General features: G+C 45.4%; 1 protein-coding gene across 2 annotated transcripts in view; it reads left to right on the top strand.

The window, feature by feature from the left end:
* SPRED1 (sprouty related EVH1 domain containing 1) overlaps window positions 1-20372 on the top strand; it is a 406087-nt gene that overhangs the window by 276692 nt on the left and 109023 nt on the right. The window lies entirely within an intron of this gene.

The following is a 20372-nucleotide window of genomic DNA, read 5'->3' as shown; positions in this document are numbered from 1 at the left end:
TTGGAACGGCTTGCCAGACACATGCATTTTAAAGTTCTCTAACCTAGCTGTCTTAGATGGCTAGGTTGGGGAAAGCACAGGCCTCCAGTGCTCTTAGGAGCGCTGAGAGAGCCTGCTCTATCCAATCCTGGCACTGCTTTCATGCTGTGAAAGCAGCGCCAGGATTTGGTAGTGCAGTTTCCAGCATTGGGAGCTTCCGTGAGGAGACAAGACACCAGAGGGAGGAGGAGGCCGCGCTGCAAAAAAAAGGTAAGTCTATATCAATTAATCTTTTTTTTGTGTGACCCTCCTTCACCACCCTCGGTACAAGCCAGCCGCCACTGTTTTCGAGCCTTTGACAGATAAGAATACTGAATGAGCAATAACGAACTGAAGCTTAGTGCGGACAAGATTGAGATATTAGCCCCACTTGCATATTTCAGGCAATATCAATTTGGCCTTCAGAGCGCGGAACCTGCGCACAACCAGTCTCCTGAGTGAAGAATTTGGAAGTAAACCTGGATGCTAATATCTTTCTGCCCAGATCAGTGCCATTGTCAGCACCTGATTCTTTGATCCGCTCTCTCTTAAGAGAATCCTTCATCTATTCGCCTTCTCTCACAAAGTGACGATTTTGAATGTTATTATCACTCACCTGAATCTGCCAACAGGTGTTACTTCTAGACTCCAATCCAAAATGCAGCTGCAAGAATTCTTAGTGGACTCTCTAGAATCTCCCGCTTTTGGAACACTTTGTTGACATGTACAGTCAATCAGAGAGAAGTACCTCCTTCATGAGTTTGTGTCTCGGCTGAGTTACCCCCTTTTCCCAACTGACTTACCCACCTTATTTGATCTGAGGAACAGAGTTTTCTTTCTGTACCCACATGCAAGAAATGCAGGTAGAGCTTTCTCCATCCCTGCTGCAAAACATGGCAATCGAGCTCCGGTGTACAGTAGATGCGAAAGCACGTTGTTCACATTAAAAAAGGCCTTGATACCCTGGCTCCTCGCTGCTCTATGAATCATCTGTCAGTGCTCCTGCCTGATATTTTCTCTTTTTGGTGGTAAGATGCCTTTGGGAGCACTCTGTAGAACCCAATTTAAAATACAAACAGTGCATGAAATGAGAGGGATCCAGGTGGATCCCAAATCCGGCAGCTATCAATCAATCAATCAAGGAATTTGTAGAGCGCACTACTCACCCGTGAGGGTCTCAAGGCGTTTGGGGGGGGGCTGCTACTGCTCAAACAGCCAGGTCTTGAGTAGCCTCCTGGAGGTTAGTACGTCTTGGGTGTGCCGTAGGAGGATGGGGAGGGTGTTCCAGGTCTTGGCGGCGAGGTAGGAGAACGATCTGCCGCTGGAGGTCGCTCTTCAGATGCGGGGGATGGTGGCGAGGGCGCGGTCGGTGGAGCGGAGCTGGCGGTTCGGGGTGTAGAAAGTGAGTCGTCTGTTGAGGTATGCTGGTCCGGTGTCCTGGAGTGCCTTGTGTGCGTGGGTGAGGAGCTTGAAGGTTATCCTCTTGTTGATGGGCAGCCAGTGCAGGTCTCTCAGGTGGGGTGTGATGTGGCTGTGTCGAGGGATGTCAAGGATCAGGCGGGCCGAGGCGTTCTGTATGCGTTGTAGTCATTTCAGCAGTTTGGCCGGGGCTCCCACGTAGAGGGCGTTTCTGTAGTCCAGCCTGCTGCTGACGAGGGCCTGGGTGACTGTCTTTCTTGTGTCGGTGGGGATCCACCTGTAGATCTTGTGGAGCATGCGGAGGGTATTGAAGCAGGAGGATGAGACGGCGTTGACTTGCTTGGTCATGGAGAGTGTTGAGTCGAGGACGAACCCCAGGTTGCGTGCGTGGTCGGTGGGCGTTGGTGCTGCTCCCAGGGTGGTCGGCCACCAGGAGTCGTACCAGGCTGAGGAGGTGGAGCCGAGGATGAGGACCTCCGTCTTGTCCGAGTTCAGCTGGCTGTTCTTCATCCATTTGGTGATGGCTTTCATTCCTTCGCGGAGGTTGGTCTTGGCGGTGAGGGGGTCCTTGGTAACGGAGAGGATCAGCTGTGTGTCGTCGGCGTAGGAGATGATGTTGAGGTTGTGCAGTCTGGCGACGTGGGAGAGTGGGGCCATGTACATGTTGAACAAGGTCGGGCTGAGGGATGATCCTTGGGGTACGCCGCAGATGATCTTGGAGGCTTCGGAACAGAAAGGGGGAGGCGGATGCTCTGGGTTCTGCCGTAGAGGAAGGAGGTGGTCCATTCCAGAGCCTTGTCTCGGATCCCTGCGTTGTGGAGGTGTGTGCGTAGGGTGCGGTGGCAGACCGTGTCGAAGACGGCTGATAGGTCCAGGAGGATGAGGGCTGCGGTTTGGCCGTTGTCCAGCACGGCCCTGATGTCATTGGTGGCTGCGATGAGGGCAGTTTTGGTGCTATGGTTGCTGCGGAACCCGGACTGGGAAGGGTCCAGGATGTTGTTCTCCTCGAGGTAGCGGGTCAGCTGCTTGTTGACGGTTTTCTCGATGACCTTCGCCAGGAACGGGAGCAGGGAGATGGGCCGGACGTTCTTAAGGTCCCTCGCATCTGCCTTGGGTTTCTTGAGCAAGACGTTGATCTCGGCATGCTTCCAGCTCACCGGGAGGGTCGCGGTCTCCAAGGAGATGTTGATGGCCAGGGAGTTACACAGGTCTTGCGATGGTGGGATGTCGTTGGTGTTGGAGCTGGGGTTTAGAGTTCCTTCACGATGCTGAAGAGCTCTTTGCTGTTGTGTGCATTGTTGTCGAGGTGGTCCTTGAAGGAGGTCCTTTTTTGGGCGGATCTGATGAGGTGATGGTGTTGGCGCATGGCGTTCTTGAGGGCTGCATGGTTCTCCGGTGTCTGTTTGCGGTGCCATTTCTTCTCTAGTTTTCGGCTGTTTTGTTTGGAGGTCTGGAGGTCCGCGGAGAACCAGCTGGCATTCTTGTTGGTGTGTCTGTTGGAGGGTTTCTTGATCGGGGCGAGGGTTTTGGCGCAGTCGTCGATCCAACGCCTGAGGTTGCTGGCAACGACGTTGGGGTCGGCGGGTGTCCTTCGGGCGAGGGTGGTGTTTAGCTGGTCTTCGGTGATTTTGCTCCAGCAGCGGCGGGGGATCTGTTGGGTGCGGTGGTGCGTGGTGGGTTTCTGGAAGGTGAAGTGGATGCAGTGATGGTCGGTCCAGTGTGGCTGAAGGAGACGTGGGAGCTTACAGAGAAGATGGGATCAAGCATGTGGCCGGCAGAGTGGGTGGGTGTTGTGACGAGCTGTCAGAGTCCGAGGTTGGAGATCAGGGTGGTGGAGTTGGTGTCGTTGTTGTTCTTGAGGTGGAAGTTCAGGTCTCCGAGGAGGATGTAGTCTGTGGAGGTCATGGCGTGTGTGCTGACGAAGTCGGCGATGGAGTCGCTGAACTTAGGCCGGGGTCTGGAGGGTCTGTAGATCAGAGTTCCTCTGAGGGTGGTTGGGCTCAGTGTGGATCTGGAAGTGCAGGTGTTCAGCGGTGCTGAGGGTGTCGTCGGAGTTGGTCGAGACCTTGAGGATGGTCTTGTGGATGATGGCGATTCCCCCTCCTTTTCCGTTGGTGCGGTCCCTGCGGGTGATCTTGTAGCCGTCTGGGATGGCTATGGCGATGTCCGGTGCCGAGGAATCATTCATCCAGGTCTCTGTCAGGAAAGCGACGTCCGGGGAGGATGTGTCGAGCAGGTCCCAGAGTTTGACGGCGTGTTTGCGTGTGGAGCGGGTGTTCAGTAGTATGCATCTGAGGTGGTTGCGTCCTGTCCTGGTGGGCGGGTTGGCGGTTCGGAGACTGGTGAAGCTGCAGCTCCGGCAGGAGAAGGGTCCTTTGGTGCGCTTCGGGGCGGCCAGGAAGCAGGTGTGCGCTCGTCCGGTGTTGAGTGCGTGGAAGGTGTTTGCGTCGTAGTGGAGACGGGCGTCGTGGCGTTCGGCGCTGGGCGCGGTCCAGGCGCAGACAGGCTTGCCTTAGGCACACCTTCGGCGCGCCTGCTGCACGCAGCCGCCATAAGAAGGGGAGGTGGGAGGGAGGAGGGAGCGGCCGAATGGGCGAGCGGGGGGCGGGGCCACAGAGAACACAACGGCGGGAAAATGGGAGCAGGAACAGCGAAGGAAACAGAAGCTATCATTTAGCTGGATCTGCGATCTGGGCTGGCTCCAGTGAAATATGCTGAATTTGTCCACATGCAATTTGCCGACACTGGGTCACATTCAGCAGCGCCTACAGGTTGTCTGCTGTCTGTTCAGAGCCGCAGCCTGCAGACCCAAAACAAAGTCCTGATTAAAAGGTTCTCAGCTGGCATCATCCTGGCTTGGGAGTTAGCTGGACGCCAATGCAATGGGCGGGGAAGGCAGGCAGTATGTTATTGATGACGCCGGATTCTTATCTACCTTACCATCACCAAGAATCCTCTCAGGTTGCCAGGATCTTTTTATCTGCTAAATAGTGTAGAGGGGAGAAAGTCAACACATAGCAATAATTTACTTTACTCTCTGAAAGGACCACTGACTCAGAGTCTCAATTTTGGGAATTTATTACAACCAAGAATAATTGCACATACAAACACCTCAGTACAAGGTGAAGAAAATAAATGGGCACTAATACAAAAGAAATCCTACGCAGAAGCCTCATCCGACTCAGGATAAGAAGAATAATCAATTCCAGTAACATCAGAAATACGAAAATTACTCCAGTCTCTACATTGGGATTCATTAGCTTGAAAGAAAATCAGTTAGACTATTCCTACTCTATCTCTAAGGTGACATCCCTACTTAGCATTTTCCCTTCCAGGCAAGAGAGTAAAAAGGTGTCAGAAGGGAAGACTTCCTTAGAAGTGCACTCACTTAGTCAGAGCTCGCTCTAAGATGCTCCTTCTAGCTTCCCATCTAATTCTCAACTGCTCAACCCTCGGGGGCACTGTCCCTAATACAAAATCCCAAAAACATAGAACACGCCCTCCGGCACACCTCTTCAGCCAGGTCCTCTTCCAGTACTTTTCCAGTGAAACTTGTATCCCATCCAGAGACGGTTACCGAAAGTATCATCCTTAAATTCCAGTGTACTCCCATATTGGCTCACCGTACCATCCTAACTCCTAAACAAAGGCCTAGTCTCTCTTAACGAGCTAAGTGTCCTTGCACCTGCAACAGAAACATGAGAACCAGAAACTTTCCACTTCTCTAATATTTTCTAACATCTTGAAACCCAACATCTTGAAACCCAAAGCCTTACCAAGGGAAATCATTTTCGGCCTACAGCATTTAGCTAACATAAGAAATGAACAGGCCTTTCCCTTTAAACGTATATGCGATCAGGCCTTTACATTTTTAAACCTACTCTTCTAAAATCACATTATAAGAGTTAACTCAGTTATACTTTATATATGAAATAGCAAACTACATGTGCAGATTTTAATATGGTGCACATTTAAACATAATGAACCGCATTACATGGAAATCAATCATTATGCTTTGGCTAAAATACATTTGCAGTAAACTATGACATCTCTCTTCATGAAAAGCATGGTTACATGTCTGATCATACTATTATAAGCAGATTTGAGGAATACATTTCTAAGTCACACCTTAATACAATTTTGATAAATATGTGGGTGCGGGCTAACAGTGAATATGATGCACCCCTACAATTTTCTAAATAACGTGGCGCTCTATCATTATCAGTTCAAAAGTATTTAAAAGAAATTGTGATTTGAAGGCAGGTTTTTGACCTTGTCCAACACCTGTATGTAAAGTATATAGATGCACTGTACAAATGTAAGATGTATCTATCTGAATGAGTAGTTACACAAATAATGATTTGAGGCGTCATAAAGTGCCTTTTTATGTAATTATTTTATAGCGCTGCTCATCCCAGTGCACAGTGTCAAGACGCTTTACATGACACAGATTCATTATACAGAGATGCTAAATTGAACAAGTGTGTAAATCAATGTACAGAAAATGTTTTATAAGACAATGAGGGTTACATGGTGTAGGAGTCACACAGCGTCCCTTCTGGTAGGCATTATATGTTAAGAGTGCATGGTCAGAAGAAGCACAAAGTCAGGATTTAAAACGCAATGCAGTGGGGATGGTGGTCAGTAGCACTTGATTACTACCCAAAGGAACCCTTTTTAGCAACCCTAGAATAACAGCAGATTTAGAAAAACAACAACATTAAAGTGCTAAACCCATGACTTTCAGTGTTCATTCAGCTCGTTGATCCCAATTCATATATTAGAAGGATTACAACTTATAGTAACAAAAGGATTTCTGTCAAAAGCAGTAACCTACTTACCTCTCTGCTCAAAATGGAAATCTAGGATCTGCATTTTACGCAAAGTGCTTTTGCTTTTAAACAAGCACATTAACCCTCTGTGCTACTTTGAGTTAAAATTGTCATTAGACAAAACACAGCTCGCTCTCTCCAGGAAGAGCATTATCCCCTGGCAATAACTGGCCACCCACAGATCGCTGCAGCAGATACCCACACCCCATATGATATTTTAAAATACCGCCTCTGGGACGAACGGAGCCCGGGCAGCGTTGATGCCGCATGTGTCCTCCTTCCCCGTTATGGCAGTTTTTAAAAAAGATGCATAAGTTACCTGTCAAAATCCGCTTAGCGTGACCCCGCCCCCTTTTGGCTGCCACATTTTGACCTCCAATTTATGGGGATCCCGAAGTAATTGTTTTCGTTTTCCAGCACTGAATACAAAAAAATACAGAGCATAGGATTGAAATACTCAAAAAACACAAAATGCATCATTATTTTTCCCTTTTTGTTTGCCAAACCATTGATCAGTTATGAGTAAAATCGATTATTTCTATAGCCTCTTACTCGGACTATCTCTGGGCTCATTTGCCCGGCTAGATGAAGACATTACCCCTGTCACAGTTTTCGCCCCCTTAGGCCAACCCTGACCTTCCTTTATGGTTGAAAAATCAGTTGATAAAAATTGTTTTTATCAAACGTGCTTTTTTAGTGCTGTAAAAGGAATGCTAGTATTTTCTGCTACAAATCTGGTTATTATTTGCCAGTGCCCAGTGAACCCTGGACTAAGGCATTGGGGGCGCAGCCGCCCGCGGTAGGTGGTGGTGCTGCAGTGGCTGCTCTGGCATGGATTGGTGGCTGGCACCTGCTACAAGCTGCCACAGAATGGCCTATTGTCGGCAGTGTAGATCAGGGTTCTCGGCACTGTGTTCAAAGCACAGAACTAGAAGTCATTCGTTGACAGCACGGCACGGGAAACGTCAGGACTACAGCTCCTCGGAGGGAAATCAACGGACCTAAGGGCATCCCTAAAACTAAACGAACAGAAACCAGAATGAAAAGATGCTTTTAGGTTCAAGATCGATTCAGCCCTGCGTGAAAGCGGCTTCCATCCGGCCATCGGATCGCAGTCAGACGGAGCTGGTGGGATGTTCGGATGTGAGAGGGGGACCAGCCCATGCCGGCCGAACACTCTGGGACTTTTAATTCTCACAGTGCATTGGGGGAGGTCTTCAGCGTGTCACGCGCTGTGTCCGCCATGTGGGCGTGCGTGTGCAGAGCGCACCACGAGGAGCATGCCAGCGCCTAATTCAGAGAAGAGGAGTCTTTTTATTTTAAGAGCGAACAAACCTGCTTCAAGGCAGATTGTATTGCCATGGTAACAGAGGGAGAACGACGACCGGGCGTGAATCTTCGCTAATCCTTCCGGCTTTGCGATGAAGCAGTGTTCCGTCTTCCCCTTGTAGCTCTCATGGAGCAGGTTCTGTATGGTATCTCCCTTGCACATACCAGTGCGAGGAAGGATTTGGCCTTGTACGCCCAAGGCGTGGCCCAGGCCCTGGGGTGCTTGGACCCCGCCTCGAGAGCCACGCCCCCTCCGGTGTGGACCGGGTGGCTCCGCGGTGTGCCCTCCAGCGGTCTGTGCCGCACTCAAACTTTTACTTGTTGCTCACATGTGTTTTTAGGAATCGCTTATGATTTCGGTTTTGATATTCGAAAAAAGCCTGCTGGTTAGAGACATGAAAGTGGCCCTTTTCCCGTCAGTATTCGCCCAGGGGGTGTTAGTGGCTAGTATTTAACGAGAGCCAGTGAAATGAATATGAATTTGTGTATTCTTATTGGCAAAAGTTCCGAGCATGTAAACATCACACTCGCAGGTTGAAGAAAATGACTCGCGGGATAGCAATGTAACACACAGGCGAGCCACGGGCGAGAGTGGATGACTGTTCCGAAAACATGGCCTCTCCCATACACTGAGCCGGAGATGTGACACAGATGGACAGCTCTTGTCTGCTACTCAAGGAATGTAGTCACCCAGGGCTATTCTCTTTTGACTAACTGAGAGACTCCTAAAATGTCTCCAACGAGAATATTAGGAAGTCACAGAAAAGCAGTGAAGAATATAGTGACTTTCAAAATGAATGTTCCGAAAACTAGTAAATACCCCAGAAAACTCTTTTCCTTTCTGAAACACTATTACCTCAAATTTCATATTGAGATGAAATTGACACCATAAGAGCCAACCATATTCGAAGATCAAATCTCATCTCATATTTGGCAACTGGACTTCAAGGAAGCTGATCTAATTGAGGGAAATACCTGTGGTCACTCGTCTACTAGGATTCATATAACCATTCTCCTAAACATCAGAAACTTTGACTTTGTAAATGTTGACTGGCCAGCCAACCTGAAAACAGGTAAAGTATAACTGATAATCGAAAAACCACCACCCTTTCTCATGGCCTTTTCCTGGCCCAATTCAAAAGTGCAGAAGTCTCCCTGTGACCCAAAAATTCCAACTTGGATGCAGAAAATTTACAGCACTTAATGCTGCCATTTTTTAAGTTACCATTTTGGATAAAATCATCAAAAATGTGTGTTTCCAAGAACAATTCCTGCGCAGCTGTCAAACTTGTATACATAAATACAGCAGTGAGACCACCATCTTGTAAGTACTAGATGACAGGCTGCAGATTGTTGACATTTATGCCTCCTGGTCCTATTCGACTTCTCTGTGGGCTTCACACTGCCGATCACAAGACGCTTCTCTACATCATCAGCAACAACGTAGGCATGGAAAGCCGTGCACTGAGTTGGTTTGCTTAGTACAGCTATTTTGTGCAGTTAAAAAGAAGCTGTTCCTCCACAGTTCCACTGGTGTGAAAGGTCCCTCAAGGCTCAACGCTTGCCAAGTATTTTCAAAGTACATGTTGATCCACATGAATCAGCAATATAGGGTGATCGTTAAGAAGCCATTCATGAGTATGCTGACAAAACACGTCCATAATTCAAACTTATGTCTTTAAAAGGCAATGAATAGCAGGATTCCTCCTTCCAATTTGCGATTTAGACCTCTGCTTACCCATTGATGATAACTCTGAGCAAAAATCAATGTCTTCTCCACAAAGACAAAACCCTAACGGAAATCCAATGGTTGTTGGAACAATGCAAACCTGTCTGCAGTATGCCGTTGTTAGTTACTTCCACCATAGTTATAGAACGGCCTCTTACCAACACTGCATCACGTCAGCCAATGCACTGCCACTTCAGCTGCTCCGCCCCACACACTAGCAGCCAAAAGATTCAAGCACATCTCACCCAGCTTTGTTGGTTTGAATTGGTAGATGAATTTTCCAGATCATTTGCATCACCTATAAAGCTGCGCACATACAACAGCCAGCCTGCTCTTATGAACAATTCGACATAGCTGGAGCAACTTGCTTAACAAGAAGCAAATCCCACATGATCTTTGAAATCCCCAGATACAACAAAACCAAAACTGCAAAGCAAGCGTTCTTGAGCTATGTCCCGAAAGCGTGGAACCTGAAGAGCCGAAACTCACTCCACCCCCATTATTTCATGAAAACATGAACACCCAGCTGTTCGATGTGCTTCTGATAAGACAGCAGCCTACCCTGAACATGCCGCCGCCTCTTACTGTTGTTTCTCTGTACATTGCGGTGATGGTTGGCACTAAGGTGTAGAATGAATGAATACAACACAGTGACAACAAGGGGTGCAGGGATTTGTTGAAGAGCAGATGTAAGAATGGAGAAATGACATTGTTGGTTTGGGGCTTTTCTCGCTTTAATAGCACTGCGCAGACTAACAGCGAAGTCCCTGCTGATGCACACCTTTGACAGCGGTTCTTAAAAACCTGCAGATCGGGGACATTTTAACATCCCAATTCTTTAATGCTGTGGCAGTATTGTAAGGATTTGCTTGTAATCGTTGAAACTAAAAGTTGTATGTTCCCGGCTAAAAAATGAGCAATTTACAGTTTAGCTGGCATGTGTGACTTGATTCTGAGATTAACTTTTTCTGAAAGTGTTGTAAAATAAGATAGCAGAAATTGTCAGAAAAAAACCAAATGATACCATTCACTAGATTACAAGCTAGCACAAAATCATAAAAAATAAGTTCACCAATAACTAGTGGAATTTATGTAGCTAACAATCTGCTGAAAAAAGCAAGCAGGAATTAATGACCAAAATATATATTTTTTCAATAACTACGAAACAAGCTTACAAAAGCGCTGTAAATAATGGAATGAAAGTATGTAAAAACCCCTGCTGGAAAACAAGCTAGCAAACAGTGTTTCGGGGGGAAAAAATAGCAAAATGTATTGTAATGCAAACTAAGAAACGTGGTGAAAAGCAACCTATCAAAATGTAGGGGTGTGAACTAGAAAAATCTGCTAAGATGAATGCCAGCATAAAGTGTTCGAAAACATGCTTTCATAATGGGCTAAGAACGTGTTACAAAGTCTGGTGGAAAACACGCAATAAAAAAATGTTGAAAAACCAGTTAGAAACGTGTTGGCAAAGTCAAGCAGCCTGACCTTGGGTAGCCGGTCTAATGATTTTTTTTTTATTGCAACCATATGCCACACAAAATAAAACAAGAAGAAAAAAGCTAACATGGTGGCCATATACTTCCAATAAAAAATCAATTTAAAAAAGCCATCGCTTGTAATTTTAATAGTACAGAGTGGGTGGTTTATAGCAAACGGCCGAGCTCCCAAAGAAAACTAGATACAAGACACTGCAGGAGTATGGGCTCAGGGGGGAGTTGGTATAGGCTTTTATGGAGCCAAAGGGAGTGCACCATAGTAACAAGTTTTTTAGATAGAATTTCTCCCCAAAAAATAGTGCACTTTCTCAGACTCTGAGTAGCCGGTGATTTCGTATAATGGCAACAAGGCATTATGAGCAGCAAAGAATATCATTTTTATCACGCAGGATGGCTACCATACTCCTAGAGCGCTACATAAAATGCATCCAGGAATAGAGGACCGATGCTTTCGATGCCATCAATTGGACCAAGGTTCTGGCGTCACATTTTTTTTTACTTGCCCGACGTTGGCCCAGTTTTGGGAGAAAGTTTTTTCCGCCCTAAGTGATAGCCACCAGAGGTGGAAATAACGCTTTTTCGCATAGTAAGAAAGAGGCAAAACTCTCCAATCTCTAAAGGAGAGGAAGCATTTATAGCAATAGCCTCTCTTATGGCACGGTCCCTGATTCTACAGAATTGGAGGACAACTAAAGTTCCAGACTATCTAAATTGGCATAATGAAATGATTCGTACTAAAACTTTTGAGGAAGCTTATGCAAAAAGCGTAGGGACGTATAAAAAGATTCTCAGCTGTCTGGAATTTATGGACAAAGTAGTAAGTCAAGTAGCTGACTTAAGCTAAATGGTATAAATACGATAATTGTCGAATTTCTAAAAGCACTACATTGCACCTCATTGAACATGCACCGCACTTTAATTAAAATAATGATTTTGTATTATGCTTTTCCTGGTGGATTACCATTTTTGGTATTAGATATAATAATTAATGTATACTGAAGGAATACGAGATCTTAAATTCTGTAAATTAGAGTAAGGGGATTTGGTATTTTAAAGGACCGTAATGCACTGCACTTTATTAATAGCACTTTGTCTAGTTTGAAGTTTGTTCGGGCTGGACTGTTCCCATGAGGCACAGGGTCAGACTGATTTGCATATGGCCATGTCTGAACTGGGGTGGCAGAGTGGGCTAAAGAACGGTGATGGATTAAACCCGGATCAGTTGACTGGGGGTGAGTGCTTGCAATGTTCAACACTCCGTCCATCATTTCCTTTGGTTTTTGCTTTGTTCGCCATAAGTTGGCAGGGTATGCTCAGACGAGAGTCCCTTGCTCACTTTGCCACTGGATTCAAGCAAGCCTGGCTGAAGACGGCTGAAATGCCAGAAACCGGTCCTAGGAAGCTTGTTTCCGGTCCAGGGAAGACATGGCTTGGCAGTTCGGGCTGGACTATTCCCATGAGGCACAGGGTCAAGACTGATTTGCATATGGCCATGTCTGAACTGGGGTGGCAGAGTGGGCTAAAGAACGGTGATGGATTAAACCCGGATCAGTTGACTGGGGGTGAGTGCTTGCAATGTTCAACACTCCGTCCATCATTTCCTTTAGTTTTTGCTTAGTTTGAAGTTTGGATATTATCATGTTTTCTAAAGATGAAATTCTAAAATGTTTGATATACCTTTTTTAAAGTATTTCTTTCTCACAAACATTTAGTAACTATATTTAATGTGAATTAATCTCTTTGCCGATGTAATGTTTTTTATAATAATTCTACTCAATAAAAATATAACAAAAAAAAAAAGAATCTAAAGAAAAAGGCATTGGCAAAGTAAAGTATCACCCTACCAGACCGAGCACTGAAGTGCACTTTTAAGGCAGATGTGGACATTTGGCAAGGCAAATGCTGCCACTTACAGTGCAGTAGGGCTGAAGTAGCCGGAACCGTTGGGCCATGGTATGTGCTGTGGCAGGTGGAAGCAGCGAGTGAATGAAACTTGAAATGACCAGTGGATGAAGAGGGCTAACCGAGAGCCTCTCTATATGCGCTATATGTGGACTTGTGTTTTATGTATTTTTTTTAATTACATCAGGCTGCAGAGCTAACTAAGCTGTCTCTAAGCCAGACCTGAAAAGGTGCTGGTAAACAAGTTTCCATTTATTCAGCTACACTCAGTTGAAACGTAAATTTAGATCTTATGCCTACAGATGTGTTGAGCTAAAATGTTAGAAGGTATATTTGCACGTTAGTTTAATCCATGCTGATAGAACTACCTGCTCATCTGATAGCTATTTCACAATCAATTCAGTGTCTAATGGCCATGTTCCTTGAGACGCTACCTTCAGGTTGTCCAAAATATTTACTGCAGCAGTTGGCGTGGGCTCCCCTGTCCCCTTTTACATTCCATCTGAAGCTGCATGCCAACCATTGAGTAGTGGTCTATTTCAGATGAAACTAGTGGCCTGCTACTTCCTGTGCAGAATATTTACCTAAAATAATTGTTCAGTCAATTAAGGATTTATAAAGTGCTGCAAATCACCCCGTGAGGGTCTGAAGGCGCTGGAGTTGCTAACTGCTTTGTGGTGATCTTGGTCATTCAAACAGCCAGGTCTTATGTCCTTTCTCCGGAGGAATGAGGTGGTCCTAAGGTGCAGGGGAAGGTCGTTCCAGGCTTTGGAGAGAAGAAAAATCCTCCACTGTTGCACCAATGGATCTGGGGGGTATCTGCAAGGAACAGGGAGGTGGATTGTAGGTGTATGGTTGGTTTGTGAAAGGTCATGCGTTTGTTGATGTAAACTGGTCCTTCGTTGTGCAGGCTTTGTATGCGTTGGTCAACATCTTGAACTGGCATCTCCTCTGTATCGAGAGCCAGTCTAGGTTCTTGAGATGGGGGGGTGATGTGGATCCATCTGGGGAGGTCAAGGATGAGTCTTACAACTAAGTTTTGTATTGTTTGTAGTCTCTTCAGATGGCGTGTGGTGATTCCTAAGTAGAGTTATTTCCCGTAGTCCAGCCTGCTGGAGATGAGGGCCTGCGTGAGGGTCCTTCTGGTGTAGACTAGGAGCCACCTGAAGATCTTACGGAGCATGCGTACGGTGTGGAAGCAGGCAGAAGGGAGTACACCCCACTACAATTGTTAATTCTTGTTGTATTTGTGGCAAACTTTGCCTCAGAATAGTATACACAGTCAACCTTTGACACTGGGCATCATTTAAATTTTGTTGTAAAATCGGTAGAGGTCCTGATATACCAAACTCTCAGTCCACGCACCTCATTCAGAATCGGGGGACCACTAAATGTACAATGGCAGAGCCTCAACTGGCCCCACCATTGGAAGCCTTTGACTGCCACCTTTTCCACCAGAGAGCCACTGTTCATGGTCTGCCAAAAGGCCTGCCTTATTTAGTGTAAGCCTCAAAATGTAAACTTTTCCTGTTTGCGAATGCCAGAGAAAGCCTGGCAATCACAAATAGAAAATGTTAATCCCCAGCACTGTGAAAACACTCTCAGCATATCAGGGACATTGACATTTCATTTTAAGAAACAAATTACCCTTTGGGGGTTGTTCCTGAAAAGCAAAATATAATCCTAGCTGGCTTCAACATGGCGGCCCACCTGGCATTTATTTGTGCTGTTAGAGCTTCAGCCGAACCAGTGGAACCACTTCATCAAAAGGACCACACCGACATGTCAGAGATATTTAAATTGGACTAGTAGTGCTCTGCCGCCCCGGCAGCCTGGCGGACGGCTGACCAAACTCCAAATTAGCCCTTCAGTAGACTCAGTAAATAAATGGGTCCACAAGAAAAACCTATTGAGGGGGGGAGTGCACAAAAGGGAATAATCTCCGACTAGTATGGGAATTGATTTGGATTTTTGTTTTACAAAATCAGTGGTCAGATTTAAAGAAAAGTGTAGATTGCTCATGCGCCTTGACTCCCTGACTAATGAACCCGCGGCTATGGTGTCAGCGCCTGACTGGGTTGTATCACCACTTGACCTTTGGTGGCTTGATCAGTTATTCCTGCTGCCAGGCATCTTATACACAACAGACCATTGACGACACAGTACTTGAACCTCCTTTTTTGGAAGTCAACTACTACTTCCATAGTAAAGAAATGACTCAAACTGTGTTAGTGGTGGTAATGATCAAGGTGCGGTACATGCAATCTATAGGAAAGAGTACTTTGCAAATTGGCTTTTAGTGTAGGAAATAATCTGATATTCTGATTAAAATGTAAAAAATTGACAAGAGTAACCAGATAAAAGTGACTTAAACGTCGTTTTGCTCTTAGCAGCGCCTCCTAGGATTGTAAATGACAGACTTTACTATTGACCGGTCTCATGGTACTCAGTTTACCATCCCAAGCGTGAACGCCTGAGTTAGCTATGCTCGGATTTATTAATGTGACCCGCAGTCCACGGACGAATTAGTGGCCAGTGTTTAAGTCACTGAGCCATGATCCTGGATTAAAAATGAAATCAGATATTTGGCCCTGTTGAAGCTCCATCGCTGTCGTTTGTAGCCCTCCACATTTTTGTGGTTGATGTCCATAGAACTCAAGTTTGTGTCCTGGTCAAACCGGCTCCGTTCCTTATTTTCCTGTTCATCCACCATCAGTCAGCCCAACTCCACCCATGAATCTTGCCAGTGCCAAATGTGTACATAAAGTGCCAGGGTCCTTGTCGAGAGGCCACTGCGCTTGCACCGCTATTGCCCCTGCCAGTGCTACCAATGCAGTACAGACACAACTACTAACCATCACACTTCTACAAGCGTGACGATTACCCCAGACCCCTAATGCTATTAGAGCGGCTTGGGCGGCAGGCACTAGTAATTAGAATTGATGAACAACTGTTACTGAGCTCATCTCTAAATGACAGAAACAGCGCCACCACGTGGCAGCTGTCCTAACTGTCGAGCGCTGGAAACCATCGGCGCATATTTAGCAATGATGATATGTTATTTGACACTATTGATTTCTAGACGGTGTGTGAACAGATGGACTTTTTGTTCCCTGGAGTGTTTTTGTTTATTTTGCATGAAGAGAGTGTGTCGTGTGCTCAAATCTGCGCCTATACAAGTTGTTTCGCGGCTGTGCTGCGAGAGGAAGGCATTTCTGTGCCCTTGTTTGTATTTATACAAATATTGATTGTAAGCGTGTTTGTTCCTCTGTTTGTTATTCGTGATTGAGGTGACTTCCGTATATTGCCAACCAGACTGTACTATGTGCATGGAACAGGAAGATAGTGGTGACGTGTGAAGGTGTTTTAAATTTCTCATCTTTCCCGCCAGGGCCACTGGAATTATGCGAGTTGGTGGTGTTGATCTGCATAATCTGCAGATTTAAATAAAAAAAACGAACAAAAAAAATAGTTGGTACCTCAAACGTGCCGAACGTTACTAAAAATGCAGCAGCACGAGTTGCCGCACAGTGGAGCCCCTCTCAAATTTGATTGACCCCCCTACCTCCCCTGTTGCGCATTGCTGTACTTGGGTTTCAAACTGATACAAATGAAGTGACACCTCTGCCGAGATAGTGCTAACGTGTAAACATTACAAAATAAGGAGGTAATACTATCGAACCATGTATCCCATATGCAGCATGATTTGCCTTTTTTTTTGCTGCATAATTTAGTCATCCCTACCGCATAATTCCAGTGGCCCTGATTTAAGCACGTGAACAACGCCTGTTCTAAACCGGGCCATGCTCGTGTAGGTGCGGCAGAGACATAGTTTCTTGCAGTGTTTCACCTGCTAATGGTTGATATAGTGAATGCAGCCGAGCCGTGCCTGAATGAGCGTGGTCGCATCACGAACTCTGCAGAGCTTGTAAAAGAACAGGGCCGAATGAAAAGACTAAATATTGTACAGAACTCCAAAAAACAGGGGTATGACACAGAGTTCCACCACCACAATAGAGCCTCGGGGGTGTCCTGGGAAGCGGCAGTAATCAAGGAACATGAGCGCCCGGCTTCAGTGCAGAAGCGCGCGCCAGGTCACACAAATAATACATGATTCAGGCAAAACTCGAGATTCAAAGACGAATGGACATTTAAAGGAAAGCGCATGCGCAGGTTGTAGGATCTGTACATCCAACAGTGAAACCAAAGCTGCCTCAAAACTATTCTGTAGGAAGCTGGGTCCATTTGGTGAGTTACTGGCCACGTGGTTCGAAATGTTCTGTTTGGAAGGTGTTTAATTTGAAACTTTTAGTTTGCAACTTGAACTTGCTTATACCTACCCTGGGGAGAGCGAGGTGGCTTGGACCGTGGATAGAATAATAGAAATAACACAATTATAAGTGAAAGTTGAAGCTATGATGAAAGTTAGAATGATCACCCGGTCGAGGTGTTAAAACAAAGGGATTTTCTTTTTAGGTCTCGCCTGAGCCAGCGCTTTAGCGCTGCTCTGGCGAGAGCTTTAGTAAACTGGGGGTTTGGAAGTGCAAACTAGTGCTTTTCAGACCTCCAAATACAGTGCATGTGTGCCGGGCGCGCTCACCATTTGGCAGCCTGCGTGATCATTTCGCGGCCGCTTTGATGTTCTCAGTGAGCCGCGCGGCCACTGAGAACATCAAAGAGGGCGTGACGTGCCCTACCCCCTCCCTTATCCCACTTCCTGCTTGTCCTTGTGTTTCTCTTCTGCATGCTGCTTTGTCACCATTCAGAACACGCTGTACAGCTGGGCCTTGCGTTTCCTTTTTTTAAAAATTATAAATATTACATTCCCACAATTTGACAGAGCAGTGCCGGGATTCTCTGAATAAATCTTGCCTATGTTGACATGAAGGCCTTATTTGGTAGAGCCTCGGTTTCTAGTACACACACGCTCTCGCCACGGGGCTGGTTTCCTCGTACACATCCTCAGCTTCAGGGCAGACCAAGGCTAGAAGCGTCATTTTTTTGCCGAATGTAGTTTACCTAGTGTCTATTGGTGTTGGCCACAGCATGTTTATGTTATGTTTTTTTCTGTAGAACGCCCCCTGTTCCAAGCGATGGTTGAACACTATAAAAGAGTGGCACAAGGTGATGTGTTCATCACGTTAGCTTATGAAGAGTATAGCACATATTCAAATATTTCCAGTGGAGGTTGGGGTTGTCTTCCATGTGTTTTTTTTTTCCTTTCTTTGTGCAACTGTTTACCGTTTCAGTAATTAAAAGTCAATAGTACCCTTTGTGCCAAAGGGAATTCGATTTTCCTGTGATGTGCATTCAAAGAAGGGGTTGCATGTTCTAAATTCACCTTACCCTGCTACGAAGCACCTGTACTGTGCTACACAAACTATATGCAATTGTGTATTTTTATTTTTTCTCTTTTTATTGTAAGCATATGACTGCCCTGTTTGGGTGGCGGCATGTTTTTACTTCATTTTTACGGCACACGCATGCCAAAATAATAGAAAATAAACGTTGCACTGGCTTGCCAACGCCATCCCTATTGACTTGGCAGATGTTTGCCTCACATCTGGCTAATGGTCTGAGTTCACACAGCATCAGAAGTAACGAACTGCCACTGTGAAGGTTTCTTATTTCCCCACACAATGTAGTTCTTGAAATCTTCCGGCTGATGTTGGGGCAGCCTTCCTCCCTGATTATTCTGCACCATGAAATATTTCAGTAAGGTTATTGGAAATGTTTGTTTTCTTTGCTTCTACTCGGTGGTTCCTGTCCTCACAAGGACAAGCTAGGATGCTAACAGACTTCCCTCATGCTGCAGCGTTGATGTAGTTTTACGAATTGCTCATTGCTGCTGGTTCTTGTTGACATAGCAGATGCCTGTTAGTGGGAAGGAGAGCGTTGTCTCTTCCTGGACTGCTGCAGCCGCCTCCGCTTGTCACGGTCTGTCTCAGAAAGAGGAAGTTGGCTCTGCTGGAAGAACTAGAACACGCACACCTCTGGTATCTACTATCCATGTCGTCCCTGCGTCCAAAGCTTATAGAGCGCAAATGCAAAACATCTTCCGCCCATCCAGGCACATGACAGAGGCTTTCCCGGCCAGTGGTCCCCTAAAACATGCCTTTCAAACCAGTGCAAGTGGAGTGGGGTATTTTTACCATTGGGCAACAAAAGGCACACAACACTGGAAATACAAAATGGAAGGGATGGCTTCTGAACAGAAAGGTTGCCATATATGTGGCCACCCTAGATGCGAGGAAAAGCCCCCCCTCCCCCACCTGGTGGTAACAAGCATTGGCATAGCCAATAGGTCTCGCCTTTGGGACCATATAAGTGTTTAGCCGTGCAACATTTGATGTTGTTGCACCAAGGATATTGTGCTGCATAACTCAAAACTTATAAGGTCCCAAAGGCGAGACCTATTGGCTATGCCAATGCTTGTTTTTCTCTTCTTTTTGTCCTCATATCACTAATGTCTGCAAAACCAGGCCTTTATGTGCAACCTGTTCCAACCTCAGGCCGATTGCAGTTAGAACTCTGGGCCTGCTGGTCCAGTCCTACCAGTTTCCTGGTTGCTGGTTTCACGCAGGTGTAATCATAGGACATCACCTTAAAACGTTACAGATCCACACCATCTTTGGAAATCGTCCCAAATCCCACTACTAACGAAGGGAATTTTGCATTTTTTAAACAACTTATTCAAACTAAGTATATTGAAACTTTTTTTAAATGTCTCACACCAAGAAAGTGGAACACTATCAAAGAGTTGAAAGCGGAGTCTTCATTTTATAATGTTGAATACAAGTGGTGTTGTTCTGAAACACATATTTGTATTATGTGATTACATTCAAAGTGGTTACACTTCCGCCTACGTCTTCTCTACTTGGAAAGCCCAAGCGCATTTTGGAATTGTTTCGGAGAAACTGCAATGTCTCGGTGTTTCCGAGAGACTACAATCGTTTCTTTTTTATAAATCATACAAAAAAATAAAATGCAATTCCCAAAAACTCAAAAATGCAATAAATATATCGATAAAGGTGTGTAAAGCTGAGATAATAGATTGATAAGATAGTTCACTAGCAGAAAAATGAAAAAGCCAGGATGATCTCCATGTTTACAAACCTCACTTAAACCTGGGATTGTTCCTGTTACACACTTTCTGAGTACATTTAATACCGGAGTAGTAAATTGATGTCTCACACACCTCACTGTTAGTATTATTAATTTATGGGACACTTATTCATGTTTACTTATGAACTGTAGTTATGCTAGCTTGTAAGAGATTGATGTCACATCGGCAACTTATATCACACCAATATGATCACAACCTCTGCCTTATCTGCGTTTGACAAGATGGGATCATATTGTTCTTAGGAGAACTTTAATTGAATTATTTTTGATGAAGTGATCAGTAATTGGAGGTTTCTTGTAATTTGTAAACCCCATATGTTAATTTGATAAATTACTAATGTACATCTTAATACACTTGTGTTTTCTGATTACCTTATTTCCCTCTGCACTCGGATTTTAAGTGAAGATGACAAACTTATTTATAGAAGAAAAATACTTTCAGAGTGGGTCAAATAGGCATCCTTTTAATATTAAAGATCAGATTTGTTTACAGATCATTGTAGTCGTCTTGATCTCTGC

This window comes from Triturus cristatus, chromosome 9, assembly GCF_964204655.1.
Source record: "Triturus cristatus chromosome 9, aTriCri1.1, whole genome shotgun sequence".
NCBI lineage: Eukaryota > Metazoa > Chordata > Amphibia > Caudata > Salamandridae > Triturus > Triturus cristatus.
Note: the sequence above shows the minus strand (reverse complement) of the source record. Positions and strands in the feature narration are given on the sequence as shown.